A 19,436-nucleotide genomic window follows, 5' to 3' on the forward strand; every position below is an offset into this window, starting at 1 on the left:
GGCAGCACACACTGGGGCAATAATGGGACCGTGAACAGAGGCCTGGCCTGGGACATTTATGAGATAGGAGTGGGGATGACCCTCTCTCGCACTGAAGACACCCCAGAACCATGCAACTGGGATGGATGCGCCACCACTAGGCATAAGTGCTGCCATGGCACACAATTACCAAAAACAAGGGGCGGACCCTATCACCCTAACCTGCCTAGGGTCAATACAATGTCAAAAAATATATAGGCGACAGGTAGGGACAAATCTGATCCTAAGTTTAAAGAACAGTACTTGGTTCTGTTACTTTTGAGTTCATTTCTTTCTCGTATTTATTTCAAACAATTTGAAAAAAGGAGCTATGGTTGTTCAATACATAAATAAATAAACACCACATCAAATGAAAACACACATAATTAAAACATAAACAATAGACGGAACATTACTCACATTACTAACAAATGATTAAGGTTTAACAGTATAAGAAACACACAGAGGGTTATGCCCTACACATTTAATCAGTGGTCACTATTGTGTGAATACACTTGTGATCCACTCCTACTTGCTAAGGTTAATGGGCTTTAAATGCACTTAAATATCAAAACGCTGTGTATTTCTTTCCCACAGGCGTTATATAGTGCATCTCAAGTCTTTGAATTATAATCCATTGTTTAACAAGCCCACACACTTGCAAGGAAAGAAGTCAACGCGTTTCGGCCTTCTGATTTAGGGCCTCATCAGGACTGGAAAAGGGCAATATCATCTCTAGAAAAACAATTAAAAAAATATATATTTTTTTTTTTCAACTAAACGTCCAATACCTTTCAAGTGGTGTTATAGTTATATAAACAGCAGTATAAGTCATGCCAGTAACAACAGAATGCATTATGTGACTTCTTTTCCATTATTTCATTATTTCATTATTTTCCTTATTAAACTGACAGTGGAGCACCCAAAAGAATTCACAATTTCTACCGTTATTAATATACACCTGACTATGGCATAATGTTTAACCATATTTACTAATACATCTATTAACAATTATATTACACGTTATATGTCAAACCACAAGCTTTACCTGAACTATAGGCGAAGGGGGGAGTTGCTGCCTACCATCCTCTATTGTCTTTTTATATATGGTCCTGGTTACTCGGATTGTTTTCAAATAAACATTGCGCCGGGGCTCAAACCGTTTACCTAGGAAGAGGGAAAACGATATAGCATACAGCGATGTTTCAACTAAAACTCGCACTCGATTATACTAACTAAAGTCCCAGAATTATCGCAGTCTTACAGCGAACGGCATTAGATCGTGTACACATCCATTACGGCACCTCTGCCTCAAGCCGTGTCTTCCGGATTGTATGGTTGCTAAGCAACGTAGCGCTCTCTATGGCGCGCTCACGTCTCCCTTATCACGGCCCACCGAACGTAAAGGAAATGCCTATGTGGGTCACCTTCCTTATAGTAGTACACGGGGAAAGTGAGGCAGCCATCTTAGTCGATGCACATTTCTACAACCTTCCCTTCTAAGAAGTGTTTGTTTAGTGTCTGACGTTATCTACCTGGCTGCCTAATGATATCAACGATGCAAACTATAGGTGTAAAAACAACCCTGGACTACCAGTCAAGTAGCGGCTATTCTTTCTAATTCTTAGTCAAGAGCGTCGGCCATCTTGAATGTACCACAATCATACATTATTTATACTTGAAGTATCTGTTCTAAAACAAGTGGCATTATCCTCTAACCACTTCGGCCATCTTGAATGTCCCACACTCATCCATTATTTATACTAGAAGTATCTATTCTAAAACAAGTGGTATCAGCATCTAACCAATAGTCACATGCTGTATGTATATATACAAGATGGAAGCAACTGACTATAGTCTCCAACCTTATCAAGAACTATTGTTATAATTATTTTAAACACAAGGAGCATACTCTTTCCTAGAAGTGAACTAGACCATTTTGTTCAAAAGCCTACTCAGCGTCCTTGGCACTATATTATTAGTTGTTAAGAATAGTGCAATATCATTCTGTGAGTGCGCGCATGTATATCTAACACTTATCTTTTGAAAATGCAATATGTACAGTGTAAAACACAAGATGGAATAAATTAAACTAAAATCAAATAAATTACAATAAAATGAGAGTCTCAATTAATTAGAGCCCACATTTCATCAACGTCATTTAGTCCAGTTTTGGCTGTATGGCTCTCTCAATGAGTCTCGCTTCCAATTTCAATAGTTTCCTTGTCATTGTGGATCCGTCCGATTTAGATTGTATTACCGCTAATACTGTCCACCAGATATCTTCTGCTGTATGCGAACAATCCAGAAAATGCTCGACTAATGGTGCTCCTTTAACTGCACATTTAATTCTGGACCGGTGCTGGAGGATCCGAGTCTTTACTGGTTGCGAAGTCTGTCCAACACACACACAACACAAGCAGCTTGAAGGCACACTATTAATGGAGGGCTGGCACCAGTGAAGAAAAAGGGTGCCCCAAGAGCACTGTGGGTACTGGAGGGTATGTTCCCCATCCGCTTTACTCCCCCTACTGCATATGTATCTAATTGATGACTGGGAGATCAAGGGTGGATGTGAGTAAGCTGCAAAGACAGCACAGATTATTCCCTCAATGGTGCTTAAGGGACACAGAAGAGAGAATCAAAAACACCATTGTGATGAAGGCAATCACCATCATCGAGATTGAGAGATCAGGGGTTGGCTCTGACCCACAAAGAGTGTGTGTGGCAAGAGGTCAGAAGCTGAGAGTACTCCATAGCGGGCAGAGGAGAGGCCTTACCAAGAGGGGAGTACAGCCCTGGGAGACTCAGCAGAGACAGTGGATAGGACCTTGACTCAGATAGTAGACGGAGTCAAAAAGTCTTGAGAGGTATTGGAACACAAAATAGAAAAAATTGCCATTGACCTGGGAGTGCTGCAAGACGATCATCGTAAACTGGCCTCACGTATTTCCTGTACTGAACCAGTTATAGTGATGATAATATAGGGTCTGATCAAGGAGCTTATATAATGAGTAGATATGATGGAGGATGAGGAAGGGCATAGCCGTAAAAATAATATTAGAGTTGTGAGGATACCCAAGAAGGTGGAAGGAGCAGATATGGTGGCTTATCTCAAAAAGCGGCTGGCCGGTGAACTGGCACCACAGAGATTGTCACCTTTCTTTGCCCTGGAGAGGGCATACCAATTGCCAGCTAGGCCTCCACTTCCAGGTGCAGGGCCAAGACCAGTGATGGCATGCCTGCTCCACTACAAAGACAGATACTATTTTGTGACAGTCTCGCATGAAAGACTGTCTACAGGTTTACAATGCTACAGTGGCCATGTTTCCACGCTATACTTTGGAGACCACCTAAAAGTAACCTATGAAAAAAGAATTATACATTTCTCAGCCCCCAGAAATAATCTAACCATCACCCAAAGCACAATCTGTATGATCATGGGACTTTTAAACCATGCCCCTCATCAGTCACATTAGTTTACAAAATTCACCATTACCTCAACATCACAATACACACCACAATACCTAACAACGTTCAAGTTACCAATAACTGCTAAAAATTATAGGAGAAAAAACAAACTTTATCTACTATCAAATAATTGTTAACTTTGAGTAAAACATGTTAAATATAAAATAAAAGGCTTTGCATTATCAGCATGCCAGAAGATCACTCTTTTTGAGCTCCCTATGTATTGCTACATAGTATTGCTGGTGTTTTAACTCTACTCTCTGAGTCATGGCTGACCAGAATCCAGTGTACCTGTTCTGAACCCCTACAAGGTGGAAAAATATGCTAATCTCCATGTGTGTATATTTAACTTTCATGTTTGCATGTTGCTATTGTGACTAGCCCCTAAAAGCTAATTTCTCTGTAAGAGACTGTAGCTGATCCTTTGAGAAGAACTAAAGGTCAAATCAAATACTATTGATTTGAACTTTAGCTGCAGTAGATACAGGGACAGTGAGGAGTTGTTGTTTGTTAGAGCGGATGTCAGAGGGCTTACGTGAGAAAGAGAAGAAGAGAAGAGAGAGGAAAGAAAGAACAAATTTGGAGCATGGCTGGTTTTGTTTTGTTTTTCGTAAGTTTTAGACTGTAAACTTTCCATGCAGAGGCAAATAGAGGACTCTCTGTGCCGGATGAAGCGATATCCCACTTGTAGAATGCAGCTGCAACCACACTCTTGGTTTTCACTTTTGATCGGAGACAGTGCACACAACAAATCTAAATTGAGCCCGACACGTTAAAAAAGATCCCTAGTTAGGTAAGAGAAGATGCCTCAGCAGAATTCTGCATCCAGGGCTTAAAATCAACAGCTTCTTTGAACAAATCTGCTGCTAAGCCTGTGGTTCCACCCCCTCGTCTGTTCCCGTTTTGGACTGTCAAAGTGAGACTTCAATCACTTACAAATGGAGTTACAATGGCAGAAAGTACAGCAGTTGGGAGACCCACAGATGGAGGAGCCTCAAATGTACTGCCTCCAACTGTTTCACAACTTGCGACTCCACAGATAGAAGACAGAGGGGATGGATGTTTAGGAATTAATGCAGAAGAGTGCAATGGCTAAATAGTTGGTGTAAATGGAAACTTTAAAAGTGTCACACTACCTCTCTTTACCGGTTGCTGCAATGTCCACCAATATCCGATCTTTAAATCCAGAGCAGATAGCATACCTCCATCTCAGGAAGCCTTTGAGTCAACAGAGCACTTTGACTCTGAGAAAAGAAGTGCCCAACTTGATAAAACACATGAAGCATTTACAGCAGCAACAACATGTCAGCTTCACATATTAAGTCCAGTATCTCTCAGCTGTTGAAGGATAATGAGACACATGTATGCCTGAAAAAGACAGGTGCAAACAGGACCAAACGAGCATACCCCACTGGACGAACCAGCTGAACCCTGTATTAAGGTACTCCCAAAGCTTCAGCGCTTGAATACAGAAATAGAGGAGATAAAAGCAACGCAAACAGAGATGGCAGGTAGAATAGGACATAATATATAAATGATCACAAGACTTAAATACACACTTTGAGGAAGTCGAAGAGAGAGTCTCAGCCATAGAATATACACAAGCTGCACAGTCTGAAACAGTATTGCAACTCCATAAGGAGATAAAAACTGCTAATTGTGAATTGTAATATCTTGCAAATTGATTGCAGACATCTAATCTACATTTGGTAGGTGTGCTCAAAAAGTTGCAAAAATATGGAAAGGATCGATGATGTATCTAAACTTATTTCAAACCCTGTTCTTAAAGACATCAAAAAGACCTTCCAATCACTACAGCTTCTGGGGGTGCCCTTTACCACATCTGAAAAGGAGAAAAACTTAGTTTATTGTAAAAATTTCATTATTCGAGAAACTTGTACGTAAGGTACTTCAACTTAAAACTATTAATGTAGAGAATGATTTTTCTTTCAACATTATCCTGATGTCTCTTTTGAGACTTTCTGGCTTCAGTGGAAACCTAAGAAAATAATGGAAAATATTAAGGTAAATGGATTTAAAGCACAGATTATTCAACCAGTCAAAATGCCGGTGCTCTGAACTGGCTGATTTTCCACATTTTAGGAAGATCTGAGGCTGAGATGTTATTGACTGTGATATGTAACTCTAAGAATTAGAGTTGTGACTTCAGGTCCCTATTGGTGCAAAGTGAGCGCACAAATTAAAATGTGAGATGGTGGTGGACTCTGCTTGTGAGGGCTAGGCACAGCTAAAGGGTCACACAGGTTTATTTGGAAAGGTAGGTGTTGGCGTAAGAGCAGAGATTTTCCTGATAAAATGTTGAGTCTTTACATAATTATACTTACAGATTAATGAGTGAATTAATTAGATAATAATATTTTGTTTACAGAACTATGACTAATTGAATGGCCATCATCTTATGTAAGGCCTATATTTTGTCCATGCTAACCTACGATGTTGGAAATATTCTGTCCTTACAAGAGAGTGTGTTTCTTAACTGAAAGTAATGGAAGAAATAAATGTGTATTTAGAGACCTCTGCTGGACTGAAGTAGAAGCAGATCCAAGGTCATTGTGTAATGCAAGCTTTATAAAATGTTTCTAGTGTGTTCCATAGTTTGACTGACTTCATTGTTTGAAGATGTGTTTCTAACTTGTATGTCTTTCCTCAAGGGTAAAGAAATGGTGAAGTAACATATTTTGTAATCGTTCTTCCTGTGACTTCGTATTTCGGTGGAGTGGAAACAAAGGATCCACAGATGAGGCAGAAGAAGAGGAAGTATAGGATAAAATGTATTAGTTTAGATTTCGTCAATGGAATAACAGCAAATAGAAGAGCTTGGAGTAAACTAATTGTATAATTTTGATATCTGTTAATGTTCTGATTGGTCATAATTTTCTCACCTCATGCTTTCTCCAATCATTTTCATTCAGCAAGTTTAATTTAATGTTCAGTCACCATTGTTTGGGGGTCATTTTCTTCTTTGGGATTTTCATGTATCCTGCGATCTAAAGATTATATTTTTTCATGAAGAACCTAAGCTTAAATGTTTTAGTGTGTCTTATAGTCCAAATTCTAAACCATTACCCCTGTCCTAATTTCTCTTCCTATCCTGATGTTGGTGTCTGATGTTGCAGTCCCACTGACGAAGTAGATGTTGTTGCTGATTACTCTATTGATTTGGTAATGTATTAATCATGAATTGTTATTTGTCTTTTGTTTTTCAGGTACCAGCTGCAATTGTTTATTTACTGCTGCTTATTTTTGATAGAACCATAGTTAGATGTTTGTGTTACTAACATTTTTACATGAAGCCCACCATGTCAGTGCTAATTAGTGGTTAGTGAGGTGTACTCACATGCTCATGAATTGTTTTTGATAATTTCTTGTCATAACATTATTCAGATTTCTCTTGCTCAGATTCTATTGTTATGGTTTTGTGTTATAACCATTGAGATAATCTTTTTGTGTTAATTAAACTCAGATACATAGGGTGCTTGAATCAACCTTTATTGTTTCTCTATATGTATCATTAGAGTTTGAGAATTATTTTAGTGACCTTTGCGTTGTTAACATAGGGAAAAACAATATGAACTTCTTAATAAACTGGGGTCGTATCATATGTTATAAGCGATATTTATGATGTATTCAGAATGACATTTTCTCAAAACAAATTTGGTTCATTGAGCTAGTGTGTGAAATTCACTATTCAGTCCTAGGTGACTAAAAATATATCTAGGGTTTCTCTGTGTTAACATTGGCGAGGAGTGAGACAGGGTGATACAGGATAAGAGCTATGCAAAAGAGGGGAGGAGGGTGGATGGTTAACCTTTATGACAGCAATAACGATCTGGGATGTATTTATCATTACTGAGGGTCACATTTCTATAATTTCACAGAATGCAGTGCAGCAAGGCAACTTGCTGCACTTAGTCCTGGCTGCCTTGATATACCCCCGTAGGTAAATTGTGGTCCTGAGATTTTAATTTTTGATTTGTATTTTTGTATCATTAGAAAAGTAATTTAGGGTAGACATTGCTAATCTGGGCCGATTTTTTCTTGAGAACATTTTTGAAAATGGCAGATGTGTTGCAGTGATGAAGTAATATTTCAGGAACCATGAGATCTATATACTGCATTTTGATGTCAATACATGCCAATCTACGCAAAGTGGCTTAGTAATTGTGAAAAAGGATTTTGCATTGGGGCTGCATCATACCCCAATAGAAAATCATAGTAAATCTGGGCCTTAGAGTATTAGCAGGAACTTTCATTGACTTATGGCAAAATTAATGCTTGTTAGTTTTCGTGCATTCATAATAAGGAGCTTAAGAGGGATGTTATTTTTGCCTGTTTTAAACAATTTACTCGAAGAAGTATTTTCTTTCCAAGAGATTCACTTTATTGAAGGAAAGGAAAAAACTAAGTTTAAATACCCATAGATCTGTGAAGGTTCTTCCCTTCTGAAAATATTACTCAAAGAGAGGTGGTGATTCTGATACAAAAACCTCTAAATGAAGTTCCAGCCCCTTATTCAGGATATATGGATAAAGACGGGTCCTGGGTTATTCTCCCAATGGAAAGTGGGGGTCTGAGAATTAATATTACCTCCTAATATGGCCGGGCATATGACAGTGAGAAGCAGCTCCAGGAGTTAGGAGGGGAATTGTGCAGTCTACCGGGTGATATTATCTCAAGGAGAGTTTGATTTTACTACCAGGCCCACTCATCAAACTCAGCATAAATAAAATACTGAAAAGGTTTTTAAAGATTTATGCTTTTGATTAGGGATTTGCGACATCTGGAAACAGAAGAACCACACAATTAGTTCTTACATCTGTTTTTCAAAGTGGGTTTGCTCTGCCTTTAGAATCAACATGTTTCTAGGGCCAAGCTTCTTCTCTGGCATAGATATAGTAGTTTCTCATATCATAGGCAGTAGTTTTTAGCAGTGCTTTATCTATACCTGCTGAATTGTTCAGGTGGTTTATAGTTAAGACTCTGTTTTAAGCGGATATTATAAAGTTAATTAATTTAAAAATCCATTTTACACATAATAGGGTAACCACATATGAGGCCACTGTGAAGAAAGCTTTTAAAAGCACTATTGGGGGAGTTGTAATGTCACTAAGAGTATTTAGATCTAAAAAAGAGAAGAAAGTAATACACTGGTGGGGGATAAACACTGCTTGTCAAGCCATGATAATATGTAGATCTCATATTTCTTTCAAAAGGTGGTGGAGATGAGGGAGAAATGAGAGTGTATTATCTCTGAAGAGAAGTTCTAAATAACCAACCATTTCAGCAGCAGGTTTATTAGAAAGGAAGAGAGTGAGGTGAGCGTGGAGCTCAAAGGCAAAGAAGAATTATAAGAATCAAAATGTAATCTTTCAAAGTAAAGATCTACATTTCAAACAATTAACTCAAAATGCAGGAAAAATAAAAAAAAATAGGTTGCTGCGCTAGAGTATATCAAGATTCACAGGCAGATAATTCATGTTTAGAATGTCAGATAGATTAATTCCTTAAAGAGATAAAGCTTCCCTTGATACCATCTTAATAAACCCTATATAAAAAGGAGCTAAGGGAAGTTCTACAATAGCGACTAAGCTGTACAACTGCAGAAGTAGTTCATTTTGAACTTGAATTCTATTAAATAATTATTCCCTTCTTTAATAGGCCTCTGAACACTCTTTTTAACTGTATACTGGGAGGCTGGCAGCTACCTTATTCATCCCGCAAAGGAGCATTAATCAACTTTCTTAAAAAGGGGAAATCACCAATTGAGTCTAAATCATGTAAGCCAATGACACTCTCAAAGTCTGTTTATAAGACCTAAAATAAGATTATAATAAATGGATGAATATTGTTGCTCTCACTTCTCAAAGAAAAGAATGGGTTTATCAGCGGATAGTGCATATATGTCAAAACGCATTTTATGTCACAATTTATTCATCTGGTTACTGCTGATGTAACACCACCAGCTATCATCTTGCTCAATGCGAAAAGGCTTTTGACCTTGTAAACTGGAGATTGTTATTTCAAATAATGGAAACATTTTAACATGCCTCCAGCTCATGAAGTCAATACATGCTCTATATCAGGGGCCACAGCACAAGTGATTATTCACAAGTGACCTTCTACTCAAATAACCCGCAAGAGAAGCACCCACCAATGATGTCCCCTTTCTCCGTGATTGTTTGCTTTTCTATTGAACAGTTGATACAGTATACACTTCAGAACATCTCCATCTCTGCTCCCCTTACCAGTATTTCAAAGACAAAAATGTATGCACATGGTATTGCTTTATTTTGAACTCAAAATTTAATTAATGCAAATTCCACCTTCCAAGTAATTAAAACATTTACTGTACTGGGGCTTTTAACATTAACACGACAAAGACAAAATGCTCAATATTCAATACCACCTCAGAGATTATCCTACCAGTGCTAAAAAAAGACCATAGAAGGGCTTAAAAGTAACAGCCAGGCGATCTATTTTTAAATAATTATCTCACTGTAAGGAGAAAAACTACTAATATTCTTGAAGTACAGAAGACTTTTCCAATGTTATTTATTCTCATGTGGGATAATTGTCAATGTCAAATCCTGCCTCTATTGTTATTCCACTTTTGGCCTTCTTCTGTAGCATAAATTCTTCTTTCTTTGTTAAATTGGAGCAGGCTCTGGTCTCTTGTGTTTGAAGCCAGATACCGTAAGTCAAGTTAAAAATGTTACAAATGAAGAAGATGAGGGTGGACTAGGCTTCACAGATTCCTGTTTATACTATGGGCATTACTTCATATTAAAGCTGCTCTGTTTCTTCATGAAGAACTCTAATTTTGATACTTTTATTTTAACAATTCAGCTTGATCAATATGACATACAAGCCCAACTCATTGTATTAAAAACCACAAATTTCCAAAACAAGTGTCTGAATTATATCTTGTCTGTGAGATGGAAGATTTTTACTCATTATAAAATCTCTTAATACTTGCAGAAAGATCTCTGTGAAGTTTTTCTCACTTATTGCCAGTTTGAGAGAAAGGACAACCTACAAATGGTCTGATCTAGCACAAACAGAAAATAGGGGACTTCTTTGAAGTTTTAGAATAAACACTTTCCTGAATCTTTTCCCAACTAACTTAATTCACAGTCATCATCATCATTTTATATGTTTTCAAAAAAATTCAATTTTAAATAGTGTAGCAAGTGCAAACGTTAGCCCTTCAAGCAACATTTAAAAAAGATGAAAGAATTAATTAATCTCTCAGTTTTTTGTATAAAGACTCTGCCTGAAATCAAACGTTATATTGAGTGCAATGAGATTACAATGGGAACAATTTACCAGAGTATGCTTAGGGAAATTGCAAGGGACTTGGCGACTGATTTCAATTTTGCCAGAGGGGTTACTCTGTCGACAACAAGGACAGATAAGCAGTCCACCAAAGTATAAATCCCAAAGGATATAATGGGATTTATATTTTAGCGGACAGGGTATCTGTCACATTGTGATGAAGTAACCCCTCCGCCAAACTCTAAATCAAGCCCATAGTTACTCCAGTCCGAGAGGGGTGAATTTTCATCATATGGCTTTTTTCAATGGGTGAATGCTAAATATCATACTGCATTTTGTGAATAAAATGTACCCTTCTGTAGCAGGTAAATTCCCAAAATGTAGTTCAGAAGGGAACTGGCTACATATGTTCTAGTGCCGTAGTACTAATGACATTTTGGAACAATATATTTAGGGGTGTGAGTATAACAATTTAGTTTTTTTTTTTTCAGCTTCCCCAAAAACAGTGTTTCACGGGCGTTGTTGTGGGTTTTACCACACAACACCCATAGATTTTGACACTGCCTCAGATTTACTCAGTTACGTAAATGTGAGGCAGTGCTAAAATCTTGTGCCTCCCCAGAGCAGGCGTAATGAAGAGAAATATTTTCATTTCTCCTCATTTTTCCTTTTTCTATGTGTGCTGCATTTTGCAGCACACATGGAAAGAGATAACTGCCTCTCAGGATTGTTTTTCTGAAAAACAATCATGCATGCTATGCAGGCATCCTTACACCATGGTGCAAGGGTGCCTGCGTTTGCTATAGGCAGACAATTGTGTGCTCGGTGCATTTCTGACCTTTCACATTGGCATAGGGCAGAGCAGCAAGAATAGTTGTGGCACTGCCCTATGCCAATGGCTCAGCAATATGGGCCATTATTTTTGTGTTTTTGTTGTTAACACAGGTGTTCATTACAACTTACTGGAATTCGTTGATTAGCCCCAGATATTACAAATGGGTAAATAAAATAGGAAGAGTTAGTCAGCATGCATCCAGGTGAATTATGCATGTGCACTAGTTTATATGAAGAAACCTTGTCACCTTATTAGTATTATAGACTTCATTATAATTTGGCAGTATATGTCTTAAGTTAATTAGATGGCATAACTGATTAGTTTCAATATAATCGATGAATTACATTTGACTAATGGTTTACATTACAGTGGGGTGCCACTTTATTAGTGTAAATGACATGATATGTATATGAGTAAGCACCACCACTTTATTGATATGTGTGATAATATTCCTTGTTTAGGCAGTGAGAATTTATTTTGAACTGGAGATAGATGCACAAGCCTGCTGTGTCAACAAAAGTCAAAACGTCCTCCTGATAACATTTCACCCCTTCTAAATCTTTCAGAACCTTGCTCATAACACGTTGAAACACAGACGCAATTGAAACATGACCAAACGGCATTCTTTTAAACTTAATTGCAGCAAAAGGCATTATAAATGCTCCTGTGAACTTTCCTCCAACTCCACCTGACGATAGGCAGATGCTAAAGTGGTGAAATATTTTGCCCCTCCTATCACCAAGACTATTTCTTCTATATTGGGTAGAGGAAACTTGTCAACCACCATTTCCCTTTTCAATGCTCTGAGGTCCACACACAATCTAATCTCACCATTGCCCTTCTTGGCAACAACTATGGGAGCTAGCCATTCCATCGCTTCTACTTCTTCAATCACACCTGACATTTCTAGCCTCTTAAGTTATGCAACCACTGACTCTTGTAAAGACAAAGGAACCCTTCTCACCTTTGCACGGGTACTGCATCTTTCTTCAACCTGATCTTATGTTTGTACCTTTGAGATAGCCCAAGGAATCAGAGAGTACATCTGGATATTTATGTACAAATTCCCACTCATGACTTTGTACATCTTGAATCTGCACTTGCGGCTGGGCATTTGGGTTGAGTACAACACCTAACAATCTCTATGTGTTCAACTTAGAAGATTGTCACCTTTATTTGAAACATACATTTTCCCACAATATGTCTTCCTCCTAACTCCAAACATCCTTCAAAGAAACCCAACATCTTAATAGGCTGACCTCCATATCCTCCAGGACACACATCCATTTCTTGTAATTTCCAGCCCTTTGTACATACACTATCAAAACTCTGTTTGGAAATGATGGTTAATGTGAACACGAGTCAAAAACGCATTAACAGTCTAACGCCATCCACAAGAACAATTTCACTGGGGTGCCCGGTCTTATCTGATTGCATGTCAACTAGAAAACAATTTCTTGAGAAACCGCCTTAACTTCTTTCATCACATTCATATTTTTTTTCTTTCTACCACAACAACACCTGTAAAAATGCCCTTTTTTCCCCACACCCGTTGCAAACTTCATCCAAAGCTGGACAACTACTTGCATTCGCCTTATGTCTATTATTATCACACTTAAAACACTCACCTTTGAATTTCCCATGCATATCTTTTTCTTTTTCACTCATCATCCTCTTGTTTCTCATCTCACATACCACTTCTTCAAACTTCCCTACTTCACTTGACCAAACTCAACTCTATGACACATTTCAACATGTGTTCAACTCTCTTTGCCACCATAACAACCTCTTCTAAAGGTGGCTCATCCTTCAACCACAGCTCTTCTGGAATCTTATCACTACTACACTTCAGCACAAATTGATCACAAATCCTTTCATCCACTAAAGCCCCAAACTTGCACGAAGCTGCTAACTTCCTCAGACTTGTTATGTACTCTTCTACAGACTCTTCCTTCCCTTGCTCCCTTTTCCCAAAATATTATCTCTCCATAATCGTGCTTACTCTTGGTAAATAGTGTTTGTTCAATTTCAAGACACATATTTCAAATTCATTTAAATTCCTCACTTCCTCACTATTCAGATCGAGTACATTTTCCAACACCTCTTGTCCTTCCCCACCAAGGCAATGCATTAATAATGCATGTTTTCTCTCTGCACTCAGAGTGGGACCACACACTCTTGCATAATGATTAAACATTTTCTTCCATTTGGCCCACGGAAAAAAACGTTTTCCAGGAATACTTAGAAAAAATGGGGGTGGTGTAACATTTTGCATTTTAACTATTTTCTTTGCGCTGGACACAAATATTATAACACTTACTTTTGACACCGTTTATTTTATTGTAATGTCCTTCGCTTTCGTTGCACACCCAAAACAACAGGACCAAGTGACAGACTGCGGTGTGCCTATCCCAGTTTATTCCCAAGTGTACATCAGATCTTCATATAAACATTCCTCCCTCCAATGTTTATGATGATGACCATTATTGAAAACTCCGCAGTACAGTGTAAAAACAAATTGAGAACTAAAAAAACAAAAAAGTTTTTTAATAGCCTCCTTAACAACCTTTCCTCATCTGAATCCTTTTCTAAAATGGCTGCCACACTCTGGGCATCCGGTTTCCACAGCAACAGTACAAGCTCTCTCTGTTGGAACGCAATGTGTTCCAGTGACGAGGATACTTGTGGCCGGCACCTTGCTGAAGATTAAAATGGCCTCCACACTCTGGGCGTCTGGTCTCCACAGTAACCATACAGGCTCTCTCTGCTAAAACGCAATGCGTTTCAGTGATGCGAATACCTGTGGGCGGCACCTCATTGAAGCTCTGTCTGTACGGGAACTTGGACTCACCGTACAGGCTTCCTCAGCAGTCCAGTGACATGAACCCTTGCATTCCACTGACGATTACGTTTCCCAATCCAGACTCAAATCCAAACCGTGCCACCAGGATGAATCAATTTTAGCACGTTGTTTTTCCAACTCTGTTCAAACGGTGATGTGGCTGTCATTCTCTTTAATCTGTAAGTGCCGTTCAGTTATTCAAATGTGCCGCCATCCGACCCTGCTATGATGAGTTGCTACCTACGCATTGCTGGTCTCCAATGTGAAGTTGTCATTAAATAACAGGAAATGCACAGGTAAAGCTTTAAGAGGGTTTCCATAACACCTCATCCTTAAACAGCATCTACAGCATCGTCTCTCCAGCCATCCTTCTCCACCCTCCACGTTGCTGATGGTAAAGTAAAATGAAAATTAATAATGTTTATTCATTCAACAGTGTATTTATTGCTTGGCTGACCACCATATTGTTATTTGAATGTGAATGTAAAATTAATGTTTAAATAAATATTATCAAAACGGACCCAATAAAATAAAATGTGCAGCACATCCACTCAACAAATTAAATCCCATGCACCCTAGCATATAATATGTAATGAATAATTGTGAAATTTAATCACGTTATTTATTTAATATATGTTAAATGAGTTTATTCATTTTAAGTATATAAATGTATCTGTTAAATATTACCTTTATTTATTTACATAATTTTCTATGCAATTTTTAACTCAATGTCTCTATTGTTTGGATGTGCAGTATCTGTAAGAGGCAATATGCTGTGGTAGACTTAATCCAAGACAGGGTTGCATTAAGTTTACAAATGTTTTGTTGCCTTTTGGGCTTAGGAACTTTAGAGTGTAGTTTGTTATTAGCAATGGCTTAGGGCCTTATTATGAGTTTGGCAGTCGTTCCGCCAGACCATCATGTTGGCGGTCGGTCCTAAAAAGACCACCATGTTGGCGGTCTTCAAGACGGCCCTATTACAACTCATACATGCAGGACCGCCAACCAAAAAAGGCAGACCAGCATCAATGAGTAGGCCTGGAAATAGGCGGTCCAAACTCCAGCACCAACAGCACTGCGACCAACCACTGACAGTTTGCAAGCACGCAGTTGTCATGGTGGACCCCTGTGGCGATCAGCCAATAGCAGTCTGAATCATGGCGGTTCGCGGTCACCAAAGTAATATACAAAAGCACATTGGATCAGCTGACATGCATTGCCACACTGGACAAACATGCACAGGACACTATAAGACACACCCCTTCACACACCATAATCAGTTGCATTTACACTGCAACACACAGAAGCCAGAGAGAATTTTTTCCTCACAGTACAGGCACCTCTTTTTTTTACCATCCCATACAACACCTTGCGCACACTTTTGTCCAGTCACACCCTTTTGTACTTCCCCTGTCACTGTTGTCTGTTTTTTTTCCCACAGTGTCACTTTAAAAAAATCCTTGTTTCTCAGAAGATCAGTTAAGAGTCATAGTCGATGAAATCATAAGAGTAGAGCCACAATTGTTTGGAGCACAAGACCAGCATTCTCCTCTCAGTAGGTAGGAAAATGGAAAACGTGTGACAGAGTCCACAACAGAGTCAATGCAGTAGGCTCCACCCTGCGTACCAGGGAGGACATTAGAAAGAGGTGGAATCACCCTAGGGGCAAGGTCCATTCCCTGGTCTCCCAGCACCAGCTGCAGGCCAAGAAAACTGGCATCTATTTCCCTGGGAGGAGAATGTCTAGGCCATCCTGCAGCCCAAGGGCTTGACAGGAATACCTAGGGAAGTGGAGTCTGGTAAGTTACAAGACTGAAAATGCCATAAAAATGCAGTGTCATGCATGCTCACAGATCAGCTTATGCCACTTTTACTGTCACTCCTCTCACCAGCCTCTCACCAGGCCACTGTCCACTAGTCCAAAGACCTCTATTAGGCAACTCACATTGGAAGCATACTCACTTGGGGAGATGACATTTATACAGTGTGTGTGTAGTACAGGGACAGACATGACTACAACTCCCAGCAGGCACTGTTCTATAACTCCAAACACCAGACCAGTGGTCACTTTTCCAAATACCCCTGTTTGGTACCTATCAATTTAAGGGTACACACCTGGGGAGATAGCATTGTCACGTGTGTGTGGCACAGGCACTGACATGACTACAACTCCCAGGAGGCACTATTCCTGTAACTGCAAACACTAGCACAATGGTCACATACTACAATACATATGTAAGTGAACTCTCAATTGAAATATACTCACCTGGGGGGAGATCCTGGGCCAAGTGTGCGTACTAGAGAGAGTAATCTGACTGCAACTCACAGGAGGCATTATACCAGCAACTCCAAACACCAGAACAGTGTTCACTTGTCCAAGACCACTGTCTGGCAACTCACAATTTAAGTTTACTCAGCTGGGTGGATAATATTTGTCAAATGTGGGAAGTAGAGGGAGTGCCATGACTACTATAGCCAGGAAGGCCCTGTGTCTATAGAGCCAACCATCATCCCAGTTTCTCTTCTCTAAATACCATCGTTTGTGATCTCTCAGTTGAAGTGGACTCACCTTGGAGGTTAACATCTGTATAGTGTGTGTAGTACAGGCAGTTACTTGACTGAAACTCCAATCAGCTCTTGTGTATGTAACTCCAAATACCAGCACAGGGTTCACTTGCTCAAATACACCTGTTTGTAATCTTTCCAATGTTTTTCACTCACCTGGGAGTATACCATTTGTCAAGTGTTGGAAACTAGAGGGAGTGACATGACTGCAACTCGCAGCAGGCCCTGTATCTGTAACATCAAATACTGATCAGTGTTCTCTTGTTCAAAGACCCCTGTGTCTTAACTTTCAATTGAAGTGTACTCACATGGGAGGATGATATTTGTATAGTGTGTGTAGTACAGAGAGTTGCATGACTGCAACTCCCAGGAGGCACTTTTTCACTAACTCAAAACACCATTCTAATGTCCTCTCCCTTAACGACTCCTGTCTGGTAACCCACAAATGAAGTGAACTCATCTAGGGGGATAATATTTGTATAGTATGTGTAGTACAGCTACTGACATGACTCAAACTCCCAGCATGTCCTGTTTTTCTAACTCCAAATACCAGTACAGTGTTCAGTTGCCCACATACCCCAGTTTGTCAACTCACAAATGAAGTGTACTCACCTGGGGGGAGAACAATGGAAAAGAGTATGAACTAGATGGAATAATCTGATTGCAACTCACAGGAAGCACTGTTTCAGCAATTCAAAGCACCAGAACAGTGTTCATTCATCACAAGAGCCCTGTTTGGCAACCCTCAAAGTATGTTTACTCAGCTGGGTGGATACCATTTGTATAATGTGTATAGCAGAGCGACTGACATGACTGCTAAGGATAGGAGGGTCCACCACTGTTACTTCACTCAATAGCCCAGTGTCCTCTTCTCCAAAGTCTCCTGTTTGGTATCTAATGCATGAAGTGTACTCACCTTGGGGATAACATTTGTATGGTGTGTGTACTAGAGAGTGTGACATGACTGCAACTCCCAGCAAGCTTTATTTCAGTAACTTCAAACACCAGCCTAGAGTTCTCTTCTCCAAAAACCCCTGTTTGGGAACTCACTTCAAAATTATCTTTACTCACCTAGGGGGATACTATTTGTCAAGTATTTGGGAGTGGTGAGAGTACCCTGACTGCAACTCCCAGGAGGCACTGTCTCTGTAACTCCAACCACCATCACAGTGGTCACATGCCCCAATACATCTGTTGGTGAACTCTCAAATGAAGTTTACTCATCTGGAAAATTGGCCATGTGTGTGTACTAGAGAAAAAGACATGACAGCAACTCCAAGCAGGCACTGTTTCTGTAACTCAAACCACCAGCCCAGTGTTCTCTTGTCCAAATACTCCTGTGTCTTAGTACTCACGTGGGAGTATGGTATTTATATAGTGTGTGTAGTACAGGGAGTTGCATGACTGCTAAGGCCAGGAGGGAGTGTTTCATTAATTCGAAACACTAGCCCAGTGTTCAACTCTCCAAATACCCTTCTTTCTAAACTCACTAATGAAGTGTATTCACCTGTGGGGATGACATTAATCAAGTATATGAAGTAGAGGGAGTGACATGACTGCTAATGACAGAAGGCTCTGTACATCCAACTCCAAACACAAGCCCAGTGTTCTCATGTCCAAATACTCCTGTGTCTTAACTCTGAAATTAATACGCCCAATAGTGTCTGTGTCTATGTATCTAACTCCAACCACAAAAACAATGTTCAATTGCCCAATTCTATCTATTTATGAACTCTCAACTGAAGTTTATTAACCCGGGATGGGCCAAGATACAGATCATGCACAACGAAGAGTGGTGTCTGGCCACCTAGCTCCAACATAACCAGCTGACATAAGATGAAAAAATTGAGGACAGGAAGGACAGCTTACCCAGTGTGCAAAGCAGTGATTCCAAAGTCCTGGGTCTGACTGCATACCAATCAACTAGGCCTTAAAATGGCCAAAGACATATCTTGCTGAGCCACTGTTTTGCCTGCACTGGTGGCAAGATGGCCTTCTCAGGCCATCCTCCCGAAGGCTAATGATCTACACATTTTACCAGCTGCTTGGATTAGATGGAATTGGCATGCTGCACAAATGTCAGGTCAATAAAACCAATATCATGGGTACTTGTCACATAAGAATAACTGCAAAATAACTTTTTACAATGTATATGCTTAATATAAGACTAAATTGTTGGAGGTAGATGTCACAGTACAACCAGTAACATTGTATCTTTCACATCAACAGGTCCAGCTGCCACTGGGCACACAGAGGCCACAGGAGAGACTGCCACTACCCTCCTGGATGAAGCTCTCAGTGAAGAAGACACTCCTGGACGTCTGGACATGGAGGACAGTTCTGGCCTACCTGAGCTTCCTGGTCAGACATTATCAGTGAGTCTCCCTGTGGCACATCATCGCCTCTCAG

The sequence above is a fragment of the Pleurodeles waltl genome, chromosome 4_1, assembly GCF_031143425.1.
Source record: "Pleurodeles waltl isolate 20211129_DDA chromosome 4_1, aPleWal1.hap1.20221129, whole genome shotgun sequence".
NCBI classification, from domain to species: domain Eukaryota; kingdom Metazoa; phylum Chordata; class Amphibia; order Caudata; family Salamandridae; genus Pleurodeles; species Pleurodeles waltl.